The sequence below is a fragment of the Neolamprologus multifasciatus genome, chromosome 6 (assembly GCF_963576455.1).
Source record: "Neolamprologus multifasciatus chromosome 6, fNeoMul1.2, whole genome shotgun sequence".
Lineage (NCBI taxonomy): Eukaryota > Metazoa > Chordata > Actinopteri > Cichliformes > Cichlidae > Neolamprologus > Neolamprologus multifasciatus.
Window position 1 is genome coordinate 21,632,012 of NC_140444.1, and position 21,319 is coordinate 21,653,330.

A 21,319-nucleotide genomic window follows, 5' to 3' on the forward strand; every position below is an offset into this window, starting at 1 on the left:
GGAGTCAAACCAGAAACAGAAAATATTTACCTTCAAAGTAAAAGCTGTGCCTTAGCCCTGAGGCAGTGGTTCCCAAACTTTTTTTGCTGGGCCCCCCTTTGTTTTACAAGAAAAATGTTCGTGCCCCCCCGCGTGCACACATCCTCCAACCACACACACCCATATTTTGCTCCATTGCGGTTTATTTCACACCTCAAACATTTAGTAAACAATTAAGCAAATACAAGTAATCTGCAATAAATTACAGGTAGTAATAAAATAAACTACTAACTCTTTTACGCTACGTCCGCACCTACACGGGTATTTTTGAAAACGCAGCTGTTTCGTCCACACGTAAACGGCATTTCCAATCACCAAAAACTGAGATTTTTTTAAAACTCCTTTTTTGCGTTTACGTGTGGACGAGGAATACAGAGTTCGTCACGCAACGTCAAAGGTATGTGCCTTTTTTCACGTCATGCTGTGTGCATGTTATTGTTTACATGAGATGAATTGCAGAATGGCAGATAGAGACAAAATACTGTTAATCTGACTATCTGCAGGTTTTACACGCTTACATATACACGCAGTTACTGTCCCTCCATTTACAAAGGCAGAGGCTTCACGATGTGATTATTTTACGTGCAGTTGTTTTTTTTCCTGTATAATAATATTCAACATTGCTATCAATACATTTTTCAAATAATGCCTCTCTGTGTTTTCTGTGTTTAAGTGTTTTCTTTTTAATACTTACATTTTCATTTTAACACGGATATGCGAAACACTTTGTTTATTCCATTAGTCTGTCTCTGCTTTGTGGCTCAAGTAAATTACATTCTTAAAATTAGTTAAAGTGATTAACACAAGTGTGTCATAGGAGCTTTCCTTGATTTATCAAAGTCCTGCAAAACAATCTGCAACACTATGGCTGCAGAAAAGAAAAGCACAGTTAATGTTGACTGGCCAAGGTAACAGGGAAGCAGAGCCTTGGAGTAATTTGTTAGAGTGCACTTACTTAAGAGCAGAGGGCAAGAAGCTGGGAAAGGAACTGAAGGCGATCAAGCTGGAATCTAGAAGCAGCTGGGACAGCTTGGTGGAGAGTGGCCAGGCAGGTGAGTTAATGACCATGGGTAGATACAAGGCCAGTCCATAGATGATCTGCCCATACCTTCATCTGAGATCAAGGAGAGAGAGAAAAAACACCAACATTGCTAATACTAAAAAAATATTGTACATGAGAAATTTAAAAAGGTAGACACCTGGTTTATATTACACTCAAAACAATGAAATTGGGTGGTTGTTACATTTAGAAGAGTCTAACTTACAATTTGAACATTTCTCTCTATGGCTCTGTGGTGAACATACTTAAATCATGTAGGCTCTGCATGAAATTGAAGAAATTAAATTATTCTTGTTGAGATGACATGATAAAATATAGCCAGAATTCACAAGATCACGGGAGATTTCAAACCACAGGAAAATCACTGGAGTTATAAAAGGGCAGAAAAACATACACACACATTATGTGCATGTTATTGCTATGTATTGTGGTTTAAAATCTATATAAAGCCTTGTAATCATAGCTTTCCTCCTTTTTTTAAGTGTCACTAGACAGTTTGGTGGTCCAGTGGTTAGCACTGTCGCCTCACAAGAAGGTCTTGAGTTCAAACCCACCATTAGCTCTGAGTCTTGCTGTGTGGAGTTGCATGTTCCCTCTGGGTACTCTGGTTTCCTCCAAAGACATGCAGTTAGTGGTGTTAGGTTAATTGGTAATACTAAATTACCTCTCGCCCTATGACATCTGGGATAGGGATAGACTCCAGCCCCCCCGAAACCCTGATAAAGATAAGATGATGACGTGACAACTATGTAAAAGTTGTTATGAATCCATTAAAGTTTTATGTTAACCAATAACTCTTTAAATTAACTTACTCAGCTGCAGTAGATAAGTTGATTCATCATTAATTATGTTTGAATAACAGAATTGCATAATGCTAAAATAAAGCAATTTAATCATGTGGAAATCCTTTCCATGATTTTTTATGTTCATTCAAGTAGTTACTTTTTGACTGTAGCAAAACAAATTTAATAGTATTGTATACAAAAAATGTCTATTTTTGTTCTAATTCTTTTTCCATATATCTCACACTTAATTGTTTTTCAGATCATCAAACAAATTATAATGCTCAAAGATAACCAGAGTAAATATCAAAATAAAATTTTTATATGATCATTTCTTTATCAAGGGAAAAAAAGTTATCCAAACCTTCATGGCCCTGTGTGGTCCTGTGTGTGTCCTGTGTGAGAAAGTAATTGCCCCCTAAATATACCCATATGGAAAAGAAATAGAAAAAACTTATAAAAGACTTGCATAAGATGTGGCTTACTTCATATAGTGAATCATATAAGACTTATATGATTTACTCATGATAGTGGCCACTTTGTCATTACTTTCATATATTGTTTTAGTAAGTATCCAAAACGTATAAGTTTCATTTATATAATTTTTCAAGGGATCTTATATCTATTTTCACCCTTGTATGCTTTTCATACAAGTTTTCACACAAGACAGATACAAACATATATATATATATATATATATATATATATATATATATATATATATATATGTACCCAATCCCACCCATTGGGTACATAGCCCCAAGTGCGGCAGGAGAAGGATCGTTGAGTGCGAGAGGAACTGACCTGAAAAATAGGATCATGGCCAAGCTTGAAATCTGGATCCTCCGAAGCCGGTTACCAAGACCAAGATTACCCTCAGAAGGTACTTCACGTAGAGGATGTTAATGCAGCACTACGGACAATACCTACAACCACGATTACCGACACTAACAAGCTGATCTACAATACGGCAGCAGTGATCAGTGAGATGCTTGGCTACAAGTTGAACAGCCACAAGGGGCAGTACCCTCCATGGAGAAGGAGGCTAGAGGGCAAGATCAAAGTAGCACGCAGGGAGGTTAGCCAACTAACGGAGTTGCAGAAAGGTGCGACAAAGAAGGTGCATAAGAAATACAGCAAGCTGTCCATACCTGAGGCCTTGGAAACTGCCAAGCAAAGACTCACAGCCTTGGCCAGCCGCTTGAGGAGGTACACCAGAGAGATAGAAGGCAGGAGAATAAACCAGCTGTTCTCCACAGAACCAGCAAAGGTGTACTCTCAGTGGCAAGGGAACAATAATAAGAGAACAGCACCACCAAGGCTGGAGACGGAGCAATACTGGAAGAGCATATGGGAGAAGGACGCAACCCATAACGGCAATGCTCAGTGGCTAGTGGATCTGAGGGCAGACCATAGCGACCTCCCTGAACAGGGTCCAGTAACCATCACAGTGGCAGATATCCAAGAAAGGGTCTCCAGTATGAAGAGTTGGACAGCACCAGGGCCCGACATGGTTCACGCCTACTGGCTAAAGAAGCTGACTGCACTCCACGAGCATCTGGCAGCACAAATGAACCAGCTGCTAGTTAACGAGGGACACCCGGAATGGCTAACTGAAGGTCGGACGGTCCTGATCCCCAAGGACCCCAAGAAGGGACCAGTTCCCTCCAACTACCGACCAATAACCTGCCTCAGTACTACATGGAAGCTCCTGTCAGGCCTCATATCGGCTAAGATGAACAGGCACATGGGTCAATACATGAGCGGGACACAGAAAGGAATTGGCAAGAATACCAGAGGCGCAAAACACCAGCTACTGGTAGACAGAACAGTCAGCCGAGACTGCAAGACCAGACTGACCAACCTGTGCACTGCCTGGATTGATTACAAGAAGGCCTATGACTCAATGCCCCACAGCTGGATACTGGAATGCCTAGAATTGTACAAGATCAATGGGACCCTAAGAGCCTTCATCAGGAACTCAATGGGGATGTGGCGTACAACACTAGAGGCCAACTCCAAGCCCATAGCACAAGTCACCATCAAGTGCGGGATCTACCAAGGAGATGCTCTGTCCCCACTGCTGTTCTGCATAGGCCTGAACCCCCTCAGTGAGATCATTAACAAGACTGGCTACGGATACTGACTACGGAACGGAGCAGTTGTCAGCCACCTCCTGTACATGGATGACATCAAGCTGTATGCCAAGAGTGAACGAGACATCGATTCACTGATCCACACTACCAGGCTATACAGCAATGACATTGGAATGTCGTTCGGGCTGGAGAAGTGTAGTCGGATGGTAACAAAGAGAGGGAAGGTAGTCAGAACTGAGGGGATTGAACTACCAGAAGGCAACATTGCAGACATAGAGGACAGTTACAAGTACCTGGGGATCCCGCAGGCGAATGGGAACCATGAAGAGGCTGCTAGAAAAGCTGCAACCACCAAGTACCTGCAGAGGGTCAGGCGAGTCCTGAGGAGTCAGTTAAACGGTAAGAACAAGATCCGGGCCATCAACACGTACGCCCTGCCCGTGATCAGGTACCCTGCTGGGGTAATAGGCTGGCCAAAGGAGGAGATAGAAGCCACTGACATAAAGACAAGAAAGCTCCTTACCATTCATGGAGGGTTTCACCCCAAGTCCAGCACCCTGAGGCTGTACGCTAAGCGGAAGGAAGGGGGCCGGGGACTGGTGAGTGTCAGCACCACAGTCCAGGATGAGACAACGAACATCCAAGAATACATCACGAAGATGGCCCCAACTGACAGCGTGCTCAGTGAATACCTCAGGCAGCAGAAACCCAAGAAAGAGGAGGGAGACGAGGAACCATCATGGAAGGACAGGCTCCTGCACAGTATGTACCACCGGCAGATAGAGGAGGTGGCTGATATCCGAAATCCTACCAGTGGCTGGACAAAGCTGGACTGAAAGATAGCACAGAGGCACTAATCATGGCAGCACAAGAACAAGCTCTGAGTACAAGATCCATAGAGGCTGGGGTCTATCACACCAGGCAAGACCCCAGGTGCAGGCTGTGTAAAGATGCCCCAGAGACAATCCAGCACATAACAGCAGGGTGTAAGATGCTAGCAGGCAAGGCATACATGGAACGCCATAAACCAAGTGGCCGGCATAGTGTACAGGAACATCTGTGCCGAGTATAACCTGGAAGTCCCGAGGTCAAAATGGGAAATGCCCCCAAGGGTGGTGGAGAATGACCGAGCTAAGATCCTGTGGGACTTCCAGATACAGACGGACAAAATGGTGGTGGCTAACCAAACCGGACATAGTAGTGGGTAGACAAACAGAAAGAAGACGGCCGTTACTTCGTGATCGATGTAGCGGTTCCGAATGACAGCAATATCAGGAAAGAAGGAACATGAGAAGCTGGAGAATACCAAGGGCTCAGAGAAGAGCTCGAGAGGATGTGGAGGGTGAAGGTAACGGTGGTCCCCGTGGTAATTGGAGCACTAGGTGCGGTGACTCCCAAGCTAGGCGAGTGGCTCCAGCAGATCCCGGGAATAACATCGGAGATGTTAGAAGAGCGCAGTCCTGGGAACAGCTAAGATACTGCGCAGGACCCTCAAGCTCCCAGGCCTCTGGTAGAGGACCCGAGCTTGAAGGATAAACCGCCTGCAGGATAAACCGCCTGCAGGGGCGTGCTGGGGTGTTTTTATATATATATATATATATATATATATATATCTTTTCCATATTGGTATGACTGGTTGTCCCACCTTTGCAATTAAGTCTACGCAGAATTCATTTAATTCAGCCACAGTTGAGGGTTCTTGAGCATGACTGACCTGTTTAAGTTAAATTAGAATTAAGTCCAGACTTTGACTACAGCAGTTCAAAACCTTAATGCAGGCCCAGACCATCACACTACCTCCATCTTGTTTGGCTGTGGCTGATGTTCTTAATAGGACACAAACTTTCCAAAAAGTTCAACTTCTGTCTCGTCAGTCCACATAATATTTTCCCAAAAGTCTTGGGGATCATCAGGATGATTTTTGGCAAATGTTAGTCGAGCTTACCTGTCTGATGTATGTTCTCTGTGACTGTAATATCTTATAAAGATTTATTATCAATAAAAGATTTATAAAAACTGTGAAACAGAGTTGCGCTCTGCTTAAAGTTACACTTTTTCTGTGTATAGTTAGATCTATAATTGACATGCAGAGGGTTGACGTGACAGAAGAGGATATTATAGAAAGGGTGAGATGGAAGCAGACGATCCTCTGTGGAGAGCTCAAAAGGCAGCAGCCAAAAGATAATGAAGAATAAGAAAGAAGAACAAGAAGGCTAGATCTCTAATGCACATTAGGTTTTAGACTAAATTTGCGGACGGGCTTAGGGCACCTGGAGGACCCCTAGAGACGTTATCCCTGGAGGGCTTAACCCAGGGGTTGTGTTCATAACCTGGTTAGTGGCTCTGGTCGCTCTTAGAGGTTGTTCTCCTCGTGGCTGCGTGCAGCGGGGCTGGAGGATGGTCTGTGCTGGTGGACATAGGTTACTGGCCTGCCCTGGGGGACAGGGCTATGGCTCTCTACATCCTCTTGCAGACCATTACATGGGGAAACCATTTGAATACAAGTGCGCCGATCCACACAGGTGTGCACACGGGTGTTCAGTGTTCGTAGACTTAAATCACACCTTTCTTGGCTGCTACTTCAAAGCACATTGTGCGCTGTCTGTCCTGCGTGCTGCACAACAACATTCAATATTTAGTATTTACTGCTGTTTACACTTAGCTAGATTAATGCGATGGTGTTGTGTTTAGTATGTTGCTTTGGTTTTTTTTTGCTTGTTTTCTATTCTTTTTCTCTCAACAGGTGATCCCGGAGATATTTTTTCCCCCCTTTCTCACTGTCCCTCTCCCCTTCTGTTTTTCTTTTCCTTCCTCTTTCTTTCTCCCTTTCCTATCCCTCACTCATGTCTGTCCCGTCTGTAACAACTGAAAATAAAATAAAATAAATAATAAAAACAAAGGTCGATCAAATGGACCAATACGGCAATGCCACGATGAGCCATTTGGCAAAATAAATCCATTGGGTATCCTTGTTGGTCTTCAGACAACAATTCTGACGGCTAAAGAACCAAATGGGACAGGCAGAAAAAAAAAATAAACTAAATTTGCGCACTTAAAATACTGTTCTGCTATGAGTGACAACCTGACACTGCTTTTGTGTACAGTATGATTCAGAAAGAAGGAGAGTGGGTTCCTGTCTTTGAGCAAAGTCAATGAAGGGATTAAAAGTTTAATTCAGTTGTTTGGCAAAATGGTTTAATTAATTGAGTTACAGTATCTCTCAAATTAATGTTTGACTATTAGGCTAAATACCAATGCCTAGAACACTGATAAACCTCTGCTGATACAGTCTGAGAATGTTTACTTTTGGGGCCAAAAAAAAGGACTGGATTGACAATTAAACCTTCAGGACCCCGGCTTCAATCCATCCCATGCATCTCAATTAAGAGAAGAATCTGTTAATGGAGGCGAATAGGCTTTGCTTGTAATATCACCAAAGAAAGAGTTGTATGAAAGCAATTAGAAACCATCATTCTGGACATTGTACTTTCTGTATTCAGAGGCGTAGTGAAAGAACTGAGGGCAGTGATTCACCCAGGATCAGACCAAAAGTGCAGAAATGCATTCATTATGGTAGATTATGTTGGGCAGAAGGCCAAGGGCTTTTTATGGGTCCTTGCCTATGGCTGGCAGATATATTGTCGGGATACAGAACAGCCAACAATGGCCTATGGGCCCGTAGATGTCACAAACACAGGGGACCTTGGTATATTTTCTTACACTGCATTTTATTTCAAGACCCATGAGCTCCTGTGATGGGTGGATGTGGTTACTGTTGGCAGGAGCGACAGTGTTGAATGCTAATTGTTTTGAAGGGCACAGGATTCATTGGTTGCTATGGTAACAACGAGACTGTGAACAGGAGTGCAGGAGAGAGGTGTCCAATAAAATGTAAAGACACAAAAATAGATACAGACATACATACATAGATAGATAGATATCTATATATATCTAGCTATATAGCTATATATATATATATATATATATATATATATATATATATATGTATAAATATGTATATGTGTAAAACCTGCACTACGTATTGAGTACTACGTAAGAGTATTGAGAAAAAAATAAACTCATAGGGACATGGAAGAGTCATGGAACCAAGTAGGGCTGCACGATTAATCGTTAGAAAATCGCGATCTCAATTCATACTTATGTGCGATCTCATTTCCAAATGACAACGATTTAAAAAAAAAAAAGGACGACGACGATTGTACCGCATTTTGATCGTAATCTGCATGAAAACAAGCGCTCACTCTTCCTGCTCAACAAATGACAAGGGCGGAGCCTTATACCACGTGATACAGAAGCTGGCTGCTAAAATTGACAGGGAAAAAACAACGGAGAGCACGTCAGGGATGACGAGAAAGTGACTGGAGAAAATCCGTCCCGGTCAACCACCCAAACATCAATAACGGGAACTTTATACAGCGCTTCCCTATACCCGTCGAACTCCCGCAGGCACAAAGAAATTACGGAGGCTATTACTTATCACCTGACCAAAGATATGGCTCCCATCAACACTGTGCAAAACGAGGGATTTAGGAAAATGATCAACACCCTAGACAAACGCTACACAGTGCCGTCCCGCAACTATTTTTCTATTGTTGCACTACCTGCTCTATACACGCAGTGTCGAGCAACAGCAGAGACGGAATTTCAAGCAGTACAACATTTTGCGGCAACGACAAAATGTGAGACATTTGTTGTTTTTATGTTTTATTTATTGTTTTTATGTTCAGTCTCAACTGTTACGAAGTTGATGTGCAGTTAATAAGCGCAATAAATATTTATACTGGAAAAGAAAATCGTGAGAGAATCGTGATCTCAATTCTAAGCAAAAAAAATCGTGATTCTCATTTATGCAAAATCGTGCAGCCCTAGAACCAAGCACTCATTATGTCATAGTTAAGTGTTCACTGTTATCATATTAGATAAAGGAATCCTGAACGTATATCTCTACAGTTCTGTTGGAAAGTTGTCGTGATATGGTCAAGAATAAAATACATAAAAGAAACGTAACATAATGAGGGCCTTTATAAAGTAAGAATTTAATGGTCTCTGAAGATTAAAAGGTCAAAGCTAATGTAGGAACTTAAAACCTGATTCTTACAACTGGGTAATAGGCAGTGGCTGATATTTCTTTACATGTTGCTAATTCTCCAGAAACTACTTTTACAATAATATAAAGCACTTTAAAATAAATATTAGCACAAACCACTTTCTGGAGATTTCTTTACACTGTATATATCAAATAGAAGCTACCTGGTGACTCTTGATGTCTTTCTTATGTACAGGAATCAGTACTCAAGAACACATGTCAAACATTTCAGTCTGGCTCAAATGCAAATTTGCTGACAACTTGTTATATCAGTAAAAACACTAAAATACGCTACTGATCACATCTCAAAAATTACTGTTACATTGAGAGAAATGATTGTGTCAAATTATCCTGATGTTTTAAACATTATTTCTATTTTGATTGGAGAAGCATGTCTGCAGTAAGAATAACTAACTTTGCCCTTCCAGACTTTTTTCCTAGTGATACAGACGAAGTGTTTTAAATTAGAAGAGAAGGAAACTGGTAATCTGGTTCGATGCCTGTGCAGCTTAGTGGCAATCCCACTTGATATAATTCAAGGCACTACCAGCTGACTACTCCCTGGAATTTGGAAGATTTGTCAAAGATCATTGACTAATTTCAAAGCCATCAGAAGCACTTCAAACTTGCCAGTGTAAAGATTTTAAAACATGAGTAATCCTCATTGGCTACAAAATCTGATGAAACTGATTTCAGTCACTTAGGTTACAGCGATGTTCATTCTCTGTTCTTGTTGGTATTTGCATATGAGTTTTGCTCGTTATTGTAAGACATTTAATTTGAAAGAAATTTCATTGCTTCCAGCTTTTTATTGCTCCAAGAATTGGCTGAGTTAGTTTATGGAACTATAGTTGGATAAGTGTCTGAATAAAATGTGAATGTCTTCAGCATAATTGAGAAAAGTAATGCCTAGAGGATGCATGTATAAATCAAATAAACTAGGCCTACACTCTAGAGTCAAAACCTGGGGGACTCCACCTGCCAGGCTAAACTACTTAGATGCACGGCCACCAAAAAAAAACACAACTTACCCCCTGAAGATTGAGGTTAGAGGACAGACATGTGTACCACCCACTTTCCACCATCTCATAAAGTATTTTATGGCCCATAGTATCAATGGCTGCACTAAGGGATGCCACTATAGCTCACATAGTTGAGCTGGTGAGCCATCCACCATGGGCTAGAGTCCTTGCAGGAGAGTCTTGAATTCAAGTCTGTTCTTGGCTGCGTTTTGCGTGTCATTCCATCCGTACTTCATTTTTCTGCCTTCTCTTCACTCTGCTGTCTAGTATATTATAAAAGGCTGAAAAGAAGTGACACCAAGTTTACTACTCAGGATTCGGACAAATGCCAACAAATGGCTTTATTGTTGCCCTGTTAGTGCTGTGATGTCTGAATTTGTGTTCTCAGTTTCTCCAGTTAAGATAAGATATGAAGCTGGTCAATACTGTAGATATTTCACATTGAATGATGTAAATGGCTCTTTAAAAGATTTTTTTGAAAACTAAATAAGAGGAGAAAACTGCTGACAAAACTGTTCATAGCCAGTTCCAGGCTATTGAAAAGAGTTTGGTAAAACATTGGTCGGCAGTTTGGTGTTGAAAAAAACAAGTGGATGAACAGGGTACTTCACAACATCCTCTAGAGTCTGAGTATTGATAACAGTGAATGTAGACAATCTAGTTAAATTGCTTCTGTGCAGCTGTGGCTTGTGCTTTTGGAAGTCAGGAGGTAACTGTTTTTGAAGGTCAGTTAGCATCTCAAAAAGACATGCTGATATTTTTGGTGACGATAATAAAAAGATGATCCCCACTCCACACCCACCACCTGCAGAAAGTGAGGATGATGTCCATCAAAATGTAGAAATTATATGTCTCCATTTACAAGACAAAATTACAAATTAGAAAAACAAAATATACAGAAATTGCTAAGATAACACAAATCTAGGGCAGAATTCCTTTGCAGCTTGTTTTTTTTCTTCATTAGTGTAAATGTTAAAATAAAGCTGCTGAGTCAAACTGAGAAAGTTTGACATGGACCTTAAGAGTAATTTAATTAACAAATATTTCCGAGATATCTCTTAACTTTGCAAAGACATTCAAATGAGCCAAAATCCCATATGATAACCTTTGGTGAAACGTGTGGGTGGAAAAACCTTTGAGAGTACCACAGAATTTATCGGATAAAATAAATTAAATGTCAATGTTATTATTGTATGGCTGGAAACAGTGGGGTTGTCCAAATTCAGAGGCTGCATCCTCCTGAGGACCCGGCCTTTGTGGTCTAAGTGGGCCGGGTCCTCCGAAAGCCGGGTAGGCCGGAAGTGAGCGACTGTGAAATTGGACAGTCTAGCCTTCAGAATTACATCACAAGCTCTCTCAGTGGAGTGAAACTCTTCCATCTGCTCCTTGCTATCTAAAATATAACCGGACGCTGGCATAAATTCTCGACCATCTCACACTTCCATTTAACCAGTTTTCTGTTTGACGTTTATTCAGCTGTGTGAGGAACCCTCCTGAGGGATTAATAAAGTTTTGTTTAATCTAATCTAATAACTTTAATCTCAGCCAAACTGATTTACTCACCAACAAATAAAACACTGAAAAAAGCCAAACAATAACATTTTTAAGTTATCTAAGTGACTTATATATCATGTTTAACCTGAGTAATGAAAGACTGCGAGGGTTTGAAAACGATGTGCTGGGAGTTTGGCTGGCTCAGATATTTGAAGTTTATACAGCTACATTCTCGCCTAAAAAAAATTGTTAAAAGTTTATTTTGCGACCCAGAAAGAGTAATAATTAAAGTAATATTAATTAAGTAATATTAAAACTAAGTAGCTGCCACCATTGTTGGAAACTGGAATTGCCTGGGCAACGCTATGAATTCTGGGATATGATTTTTCAATTTTGTTGTCCAGGTAGAAAATCGGGAGAAATTCGGGAGATTTCCGGGAGGGGCACTGAAATTCGGGATTCTCCTGGAAAAATCGGGAGGGTTGGCATGTATGTTCTTAAGGGAGAGAGGGAGATAAGGCTGAGGTATGCCAAATTATACAAGAACAAAAATATGCATGAAGGAGGTCACGAGAGAGGTACAAAAGGGAAGTGGTTACATTCTTCTCTAAAAAATGTTGGAAACTCTGCCATAGTTTGGGACTGCATTTCAGGCAGTGTTGTAAGAGATCAAGTCAGAATTGATGGAATCATGAATGGAGAAAGGTACTATCAGATTTTGATCCATCATGCCATCTAGAATGTACCTGATTTGCAGTAGCTTGATATTTCAGAATGACAATGATCCCAAACACACTGCCAGTCCAATAAAAGCATACATGCATAGAAAAAGACACAGTGAAACACTATCAGTTGTGGATTGGCCTTCCCAGACCTCAGATCTCAACATTATTGAAGGCGTCTGTACGGTTCTCTCTATGTGTTGAACTCCCTGAGCATGAACATAGATAAACAGCCAACCAAACTCCTTTTCAAGAGCCAGGAAGGTGAGCGTACTTGTTCCCTGGCTTTGTACGCAGCAATCACATTGAACTGACATCAACTAACTGGAGTGAAACTAGAAAAACACATAAAAAAACTCTTAATGGATTGTCATATAATCAGCAGGTAAGTATAGTTAGGCACTATCATTGGAGACTACAAAATAAGTATCCTGTAGATTTACAATCTGATATTAATACAACGAAAAATAATCAGGTAGTGGGTGAGCATACACTTGTATCATTAGCTCAGAGGCCACGACCTATAACTACTACACTTCATAAAAGGTACAAAATAATGTCACAAAACACCCTATTATTAATTGCCTAATATACAAAGAACTGACAGAATTTACAACCATTGCTTTCTGAAGGACTCCTCTGAAGGATTATCTTGGATTCAACACAAATGATTTCAAAGGTGTAGCCATGCTTTTCCCACTGTTCTCTGCACTTCCTGCTTCCTGTCTATCCAAATGTCAAAGAAAAGGCTTCACAATTTTCTGATGTATAACAATCGAAATACAATTTCCATGTCTACTTATTTGTCTCATTAGCATATAAACATATTCAAGACAGAACAGCAACATTATGGAACAAAAGGCAGCCAACATCCAAAGAAGAGCTCTGATATGTCCTTCAAGAAGACTGGAGTACTCGTGATGAGTGCTCAAAGAAATTATGAGAAAGCTTGCCTAAGAAAGCTCAGGCTATGTCGAAAAATAAAGGTGGTCATACAACCTCATTAGAACTGTACAAACTTGTGTTTGTTTCGTTTTGTTTTATACGCTGCATATACATGTATATTTGCATAAGTTTAAAAAAATAGCTGCATCTATTTAAAAAAAAAAAAGAGGAGTCGCTCAATGTGGTGGAAATTTAAAAATACAGGGAAGATTGATAGAAGTGCATGCAGGATGTTTTAATCTTCTAAAACGGAGAAGGAAAGCATCCGAGTTGATGAAAGTTTTCAATTTTTTATTCATATCTATTCATTCATCATTCTCCCATGAAGCCTTTGTCAAAGATTTTGCCAGATTTTTTCCATTTTGATCTTTTATCACTGTGCGGCAGCCAAATTTTATTTCTAAAATTAACAAGTAACTAATCACGTACGTAGTGTTTCAAAAACATTTCATTTTTTCATTTTTTTATGTCTTATGCATAAGATGTCAGTGCTGCTCCAAATATGAGTGTTTTTTTTCAGCATCCATGTGCTTAAAAGCATATTTACAATAACATTTATTTTCTTTTCCATAATGTTTTTTCTCTTTTTGTTTATTTTATGTTTTTGACCATCCCACATCTACTTTTAGATACTTACCTTTTGGTTATTTGTTTGAAAAATAAAAACAGCATTGATTGGGGACCTACCTACATCTTCATGAATAAAGCTACAAGTGGATGGCATTTTCTTTTCAAATTCACAAAAAGAAAAAGGAAATCTGCAGAGGCAATGATTGGCAGCATTCATCATCGGCTGTCAAAATGAGACTGCATTATTAAAAGAGTTAGGGATTTAAACTTTCTTCATTTTCTTCAGAGTTTTACAGAGAAATGCAACAAAATATAGAGTAATACTACAGAGTCTGTTGAACTGATATTACAACCGCTGCACAGCCAGCCAGGTTCCCTTAGTCATGTTTGTGTTTTCAAAGTGCTGTTTTTTTTCTTGCATATCATTTCATGCCAAGTAATACCTACAGACTTTGTTCATTAACCTCTGCCCATGAGAATGCAGTCACCCTAACCCTGACCAAGTTGGTGAACTTACTGCTTGTAAATAGTCTCGCTGTTTAGACAGCTGACATTAGTGTTTGACGAAGAGGAGCGATAACCCGAAATATACACACAGAGAGGCGAAAAACCAGTGTCAAACCTGAAGTGTGCAGGACTAGATATAAATCCCTGAGCTCATCTGCTTTTGGTTTCATTTGTTTGTTTGTTTTTAAAATGTTAATCCTTTAACATTGCCATGTGGGGAAATATGAAAACCACCTGGAAACAGAACAATTGCAAGACATGAGGCCTGCTTATCTACTAAGCCAATGTCTTGTAAAAAAAAAAAAAGATGCATGCAATGTTCATGCTTGTTCTAAAGAATAAACAAAATCAGTCCAGACTTTTACATTCAAAAATATTTAACACTTTCAGTGTGAAAGTGTTATCTGCATACTTTAAAATTTCAGAAGTCAGTATTTTAAAAGTGACTGCATGTTTTAATTACAACACACTTGTTTTACATATCCACAAAACTATCCCTACTAAGGCAGTGGTACATTCTACAGGGATTGACCCAGTATTAAGCAAGCCCCGGAGCTAAACTATCCAAGGACGTAATATTGATAATCTACATTACTGGCTCTGCTCTTAGTAATAACGTATTTAGAATTTATGAATTATGTTCACTAAAACTATTTTCATAGAGAGACCTCTTTAAGCCTGTTTGTGATTGGCAGGGGTAGGCGTCTCTCTTATATGTTGCACCCCGTCACAGAGAGACTGTGTTAGTGACAAGTACAGAAGTGTATTTGGCTTCGCTAAAGTTGATGCTAACGCCGCTCAACACACAACACCACAAGGGCAATCTGTTGACTGCCTAGGTTGTAGTTAATCTCTTATTCTCTCAAGGATGTCATACACGGTGCAGGCCCAAGTTAAATATATGATTAATGACTGTGCAAAAGTTTTAGGTAAGTGTGAAAAAATGCTGTAAACAAAGAATACTTTCAGAAATAGAAATGTTAATCATTTATTGTCATCAGTCAACAAAATGCAGTGTATGAACGAAAGAGAAATCTAAATAAAATCAATATTTGCTGTGACCATCCTTTGCCTTCAAAACAGCATCAATCCTTCTAGGTACACTTGCACTTAGTTTTTGAAGGAACTTGGCAGGTAGGTTGTTCTGAACATACTGGAGAGCTAACCACAGATTTTCTGTGGATGTAGGCTTCCTCACATACTTCTGTCTCTTGTTAAGGGTTCAAATATTGAGGAGGGATACAGGAGGTAATCCAAGAATAACAACACTGATCTGGCCAGGTGAAGTCAAACGATGATTTTAATGACACGCGTGGAGAGACCACCGCCGTACGCAGACAGCATTGATCTCCAACTAACAATGCATAAGCAGATGTTTTATACCATCAGGGTTTAAATTTAATGACGCCCCTTCAACGTCAAACAGATACACTTCATACATAGGTTTCAAAACCACAATGACTTTTAACACAGTTCAAAAGAACATTGTCTCCGTCTCCACGGCAGGTGCTTCCTGTCAACCTTCTGACTCTCGCTTCTCCAAAACTTCAGGCCATGCTCTGCAACAAACTAGCAATTCTGCACGCACAAAAATGCAGTTGCAAGCAAACATGATTAACCTCTCACCTATAAATGAGTCTATCTACTGTGGGTGCACGCACCGGCACGAAATGCACTCAGTTTCACCTCTCACCTCACCCACTAACGCTCACAGTCAGACAGAGGCCACTCTCAAATGTGTTAGCAGTTTACTAAAACTATATATATAATATATTGAACAAATGCTGTAAATGAATGCCCCTACTTCAAAGCTTAACAAAAAGGATATAAATGAATAAAAGATAACAATGAATCATCTGGAATAAAAGGGTAATATGATAACAGTATGCATAAACATTTTGAGGCCATCTTAAAGCTTTCTGTTATATTGTTAAAGCAATGATTATACCGCAAATTATATAATGACAAAAGGCATTTTATTCCCTTTTATTCTTCATGTAATCTCAGACAACCTCGATAATGTTGAGATCAGGGCTCTGTTGGCCCATACCATCACTTCCAGTACTTCTTGTTCTTCTTTACACTGAAGATAGCTCTTAATGACTTTGGCTGCGTGGTTGGGGTCATTGTCCTGCTGCAGAATACATTTGGGGCCAATCATACGCCTGCCTGATGGTATTGCATGATGGATAAGCATCTGCCTGTATTTCTCAGCATTGAGAACACCATTAATCCTAACCAGATCTCCAACTCTGGTTAGGATTTGCAGAAATGCAGCCCCAAACATTCAAGGAACCTCCACCATTCTTCACTGTTGCCTGCAGGCACTCGTTATTGTACCGCTCTCCAATGCTTTGATGAACAAACTGCCTTCTGCTACAGCCACATATTTCAAATTTTAACTCCTTAGTCCAGAGCACCTGCTGCCATTTTTCTGCACCGCAGTTCTATGTTTTCATGCATACCTGAGTCGCTTGGCCTTGCTTCCACGTCGGAGGTATGGCTTTTTGGCTGCAACTCTTCCAGTGAAGACCACCTCTGGTCAGACTTCTCCAGACAGTAGTTGGGTGTACCTGGGTCCCACTGGTTTCTGCCAGTTCTGCGCTGATGGGGCTACTGGACATATTTCGATTTCGAAGGGTAATAAGCTTGATGTGTCTTTCATCAGCTGCACTAAGTTTCCGTGGCCGACCACTGTGACTCCGATCCTCAGCATTGCCAATTTCTTTGTGCTTCTTCAAAAGACCTTGAACAGCACATCTTGAAACCCCAGTCTGTTTTGAAATCTTTGTCTGGGAGAGACCTTGCTGATGCAGTATAACTACCTTGTGTCTTGTTGCTGTGCTCAATCTTGGCATGACATAAAACTGTCTTTCACAACATCATCAGGAAAATGGTAGCAGAGTTTGGCTGTTCCTCACCCAGTTTTAAGCCTCCTACACAGATGTTTGTATTTCAGTTCATGATTGTGTTTCAACCTATGTGTGACATTGATGATCATTAGCACCTGTTTGGTATAATTGATTGATCATACACCTGACTATAATCCTACAAAATCACTAACTTTGTGCAAGTCTACCTATAAGAATTGATGCTGGTTTGAAGGCAAAAGTTAGTAACACCAAATATTCATTTGATTTAGATTTATAGATTTGTTTGCTCACTTTGCATTTTGTAAATAGATAAAAATAAACAATCATTATTTATATTTCTGAAAGCATTCTTTGTTTACAGTATTTTTTCACACCTGCCTAAAACCTTTGCACGACCTTAGAAACATTTACAACATGGCTGTCAAAACGGCTTGATTTTGTGGATCACACATCTCAGTTTAAGCACACAGGGACCAGACCAGTAAAATCACTGCACAATAACCTTTGGAGAGGAAATCCCCCCAGCAAATATAGATGTAAAGAAATACAAATAAATTATGATTTTGAATTCTTAAGAAAATCAATGCACCATCAACAGCATTTCTTGGTTTCTTTACCTTCATTCAATCTGCTGACTCCACAAAAAATACTTTCGCATGGCTGCATACCTTAACCGTCTCACTTCACTGTGTGTGAGTAAACACACACACTGAAGTGAGTGATTCACTAGTCACTTTTCAAATGTTGCACAGCCCATTAAGCTGGATTTGATCTGTTGGCGTGCCAGTTTTAGTCCACAGGACATATTTTTGACACCCCTTGGTGTTAGAGCATCATCTCAAATAGTAAAATTTTAAACTGTTCTGTTCTGTTCAGTTTCATTTTCAGAGTGCTTAGAGCAGGGACAGATTTACAAAATCAACAAAAGAACCAACAAGAGTAGTGTTTCCAGCAAATAAAACATAATCCACTGGGTCTTCAGTTGAAAACACTTGCTCTTACAGCCAAAAAAACCCCAGAACATTTGGCTTGACTGAGACATTTTAGAGTTAGCAGAAACAGCAGAAGTGCATATATTAAACTGATGGACTGCAAGGCAGCTGCTCACTTGGAAATTAAGCACTAGCTGATGGCAGTACTTACTGCGTTTTTACACCATGAGGAGGTTCTTTTTTTAACAGTCAAAAAAGGAAAGCAACAACTGTTTTAAGGTGTTCCAAGGTATCAGATGGCAAATCTGCCAATACTGACATTTCAGATCCAGATCCTGCTGGTTTGGGAAATGTAAACCTGACAGAAGAATTGATATATATAGGTTATTGTTTATTTATTTGTTATGTGCATTGAGCAGTATGATTGTGGGGGACAACTAAAGGTAAAATGAAAGATCCAGGGTATTTTATGTTCCAGCTTCACTATGACCTTCTCTTTTCCCTGACAATGCAACTTAACAATAGGTGTGCAGATGGCAGATGGCCTGCACTGTCAAAGTGATGGGATCATGTCAGATAGATGCTGGAGATCAAAGGGTCATTTTACAAATGGGGCCATAATCAGTGGCACTGTGAGAAAATCTGCATAGGTAAAATCTGAAATATACCAAGATCACCTTATGAGTGCCTACAATTCTAATGAATAATTACAGCATCAGTGTGTTGACTGCAACACACTGTGGGGAGCAGGGTAACAGGTGATTTAGTCAAGCAGAGCTCCTCAGCAAGATACAAAGGACTTTCACATAATGCAGATACAAATATGCTTAATGGTATAATGGCTTAAATACATTTATCCTTTAAATTATCTCAAGTAGTGTTTGTTTAGTTGATCTTTAGGATCCTGAGTAGATCTGTTAAATATTAATTAACATCTCAAACCCATACATATAAGTGACATGTGGCATCAGCCATCTGCTTCATGCCACAAATTGTTGCCAAAAGTAAATAAAGAAGTTGAGTTAAAAGACAGAGTTACAGATGACAAGAGGTTACCACACCAATAAAAGATGTTAAATGCGCTTCACCAGCACAAAAGCAGAAGAATGATGAAAAGGTAAGCGTCCAGAAACCACTTTAGGAAGAGGAAGAGAGATTTTTCTTTAATCCCTGTGAGGCAAAGCAACTTAATAGAAACTTCCTCTTATCAGGCATGATGCAGAGAACTTACCATTGCCTCTGCTTCACTTTGATGTGTTTTGTGTAGAGAGCTCATACTGCTTCACCACTTCCATGCACATACACAGCATTGCAACCCTTTAGTAGGCTGCACCATGCAATAGATATTTGCTGTGAAGATATGGTACTCCAAAAGTGCTGTGTTTGTTCCTCTTTTTTTGTCTGCCTATATTTACACAAACACAGTGTTTTGGAGTTTCAGATCAGATTCCCAGATGTAGAAAACAAATGATCATCCATTATAAACAATATTTTAATATAACAAATGTTATATTATTATTATTATTATAATAGACCACCTGTCAAAAAACACATATAATTTAGAAATTGTCAAAAACTTGTTTTAAACAAAAATTATATTGTTATTTATCAGGTAAAAAACAAATTAAATTCACATGGTTTTACCCAGATTCTAGGTGGAACAATAGATCTCAGAAGTCAGCAATAAATCAAGCATTACACTCAACCACTAAAACTAATTATTCTGTTCAGATTAATAAGTTAATAATTGTAATTTGGCATCTTAATAAAAAAAACAAAACCCTAATAATGCACCTTAGTATTTATTTTTGCTCTTTTGTGAAACAGTAAATGTGAAAATTCTTGGCTACAACAATAATTATATTTTAGCATTTAAATATCTTTTTGAATAAAGAGCTTGTGCACACACTGGTGGATTTTATTTTTACAGAAACATCAAAAACAATTTTGATCATTAATAATACCGTTAATTGAAGACATCTGTGGCATAAACCTTACTTCTTAAATTGAGTAGTGCTCTAATGAGTTCTGTCCTGTATATAATCTACATATGTATACTATAATAGCTCATCCACAAAAAGGGGACCTTGATCACATTTTTAAAGATGACTATAGCTGGGGTACCATATTATTTTTTTAGCTGTTGGGTCTGGTCATGAGTGATGAATGAATTTACTTCCATTATTATTTTACGTAGAGCTGCAGCTAAAAGAAAAACCAAAAAACTACCTACCTTCTCCATCTGACTTTTGTTTTTGTTGCTGTGATTAGGCGTACTCCCAAAAGATTGGTTAGCAGTTGTGAAGGAGACAGTTCACTTGTTTGGCAGTTCTAAAGAACAAACAGGAGTGGTTAATATTATGTGTTATGATTTGTTCTGTTTAGCTCAAAATGAACCTTCAAAAAAAGGCTGTTTGTTTGTTTTTATTTCTGTAAAGAAAACTAACCCAATTACTTCAAGTTGGTCACCTCCTACAAAGAAATAATACCGTCCCTCACCTGAAAGTCCTGCCCTTTGCCACTGTGCTTATCTGAAATGTTGCCTTTATTTCTTATCAGTCTACAATCACTGCCATGCTGAAAACTGAAACTGTTCCTAATCCAGTCCAGGTGATGAAGCTTCAGTGATCAGTAGAAGGCTCAACTAAAGAGCCAAATACCAAATCTCAGGTCCTGTATTAGGTCTTTATTAATTTTATTTATTATAATTATTTTTATTTCTTAGGGACATGACTTTTAGATGCCATTTACCTACTGTCCATATTTATTAGGCCATTTCCCCTTTTTTTCTCCATTTATTGAGTTTCCACAGTTTTCTTTAAGGACACAATGCACACCATGATGAGATATGCCAGGCTTTTATCTAGTAGCGCTTTGGGAAGCACATTGTTTGTGCAAAAATAGTATTTTGTGTCCCTCATACTTTGTTATATTTAGCATTTTTCATAGATTGAGGAAAAAAAAAAAAAAAAAAAAAGAAGAAATGATGTGTTTTTTGAGACAGGTTTGTATTAACACAGTGCCAATAGCACCAATGAGGACCAATGAGCACAACTCACCTTTGATATGTCCGTCTAACAGAGAACTATACTTAGCTGAGTTCCACTGGTTTTATTCTGGATATATACTAGACTAAATGTAAGTCATTATTAATGTGAATTTCTGTGTTG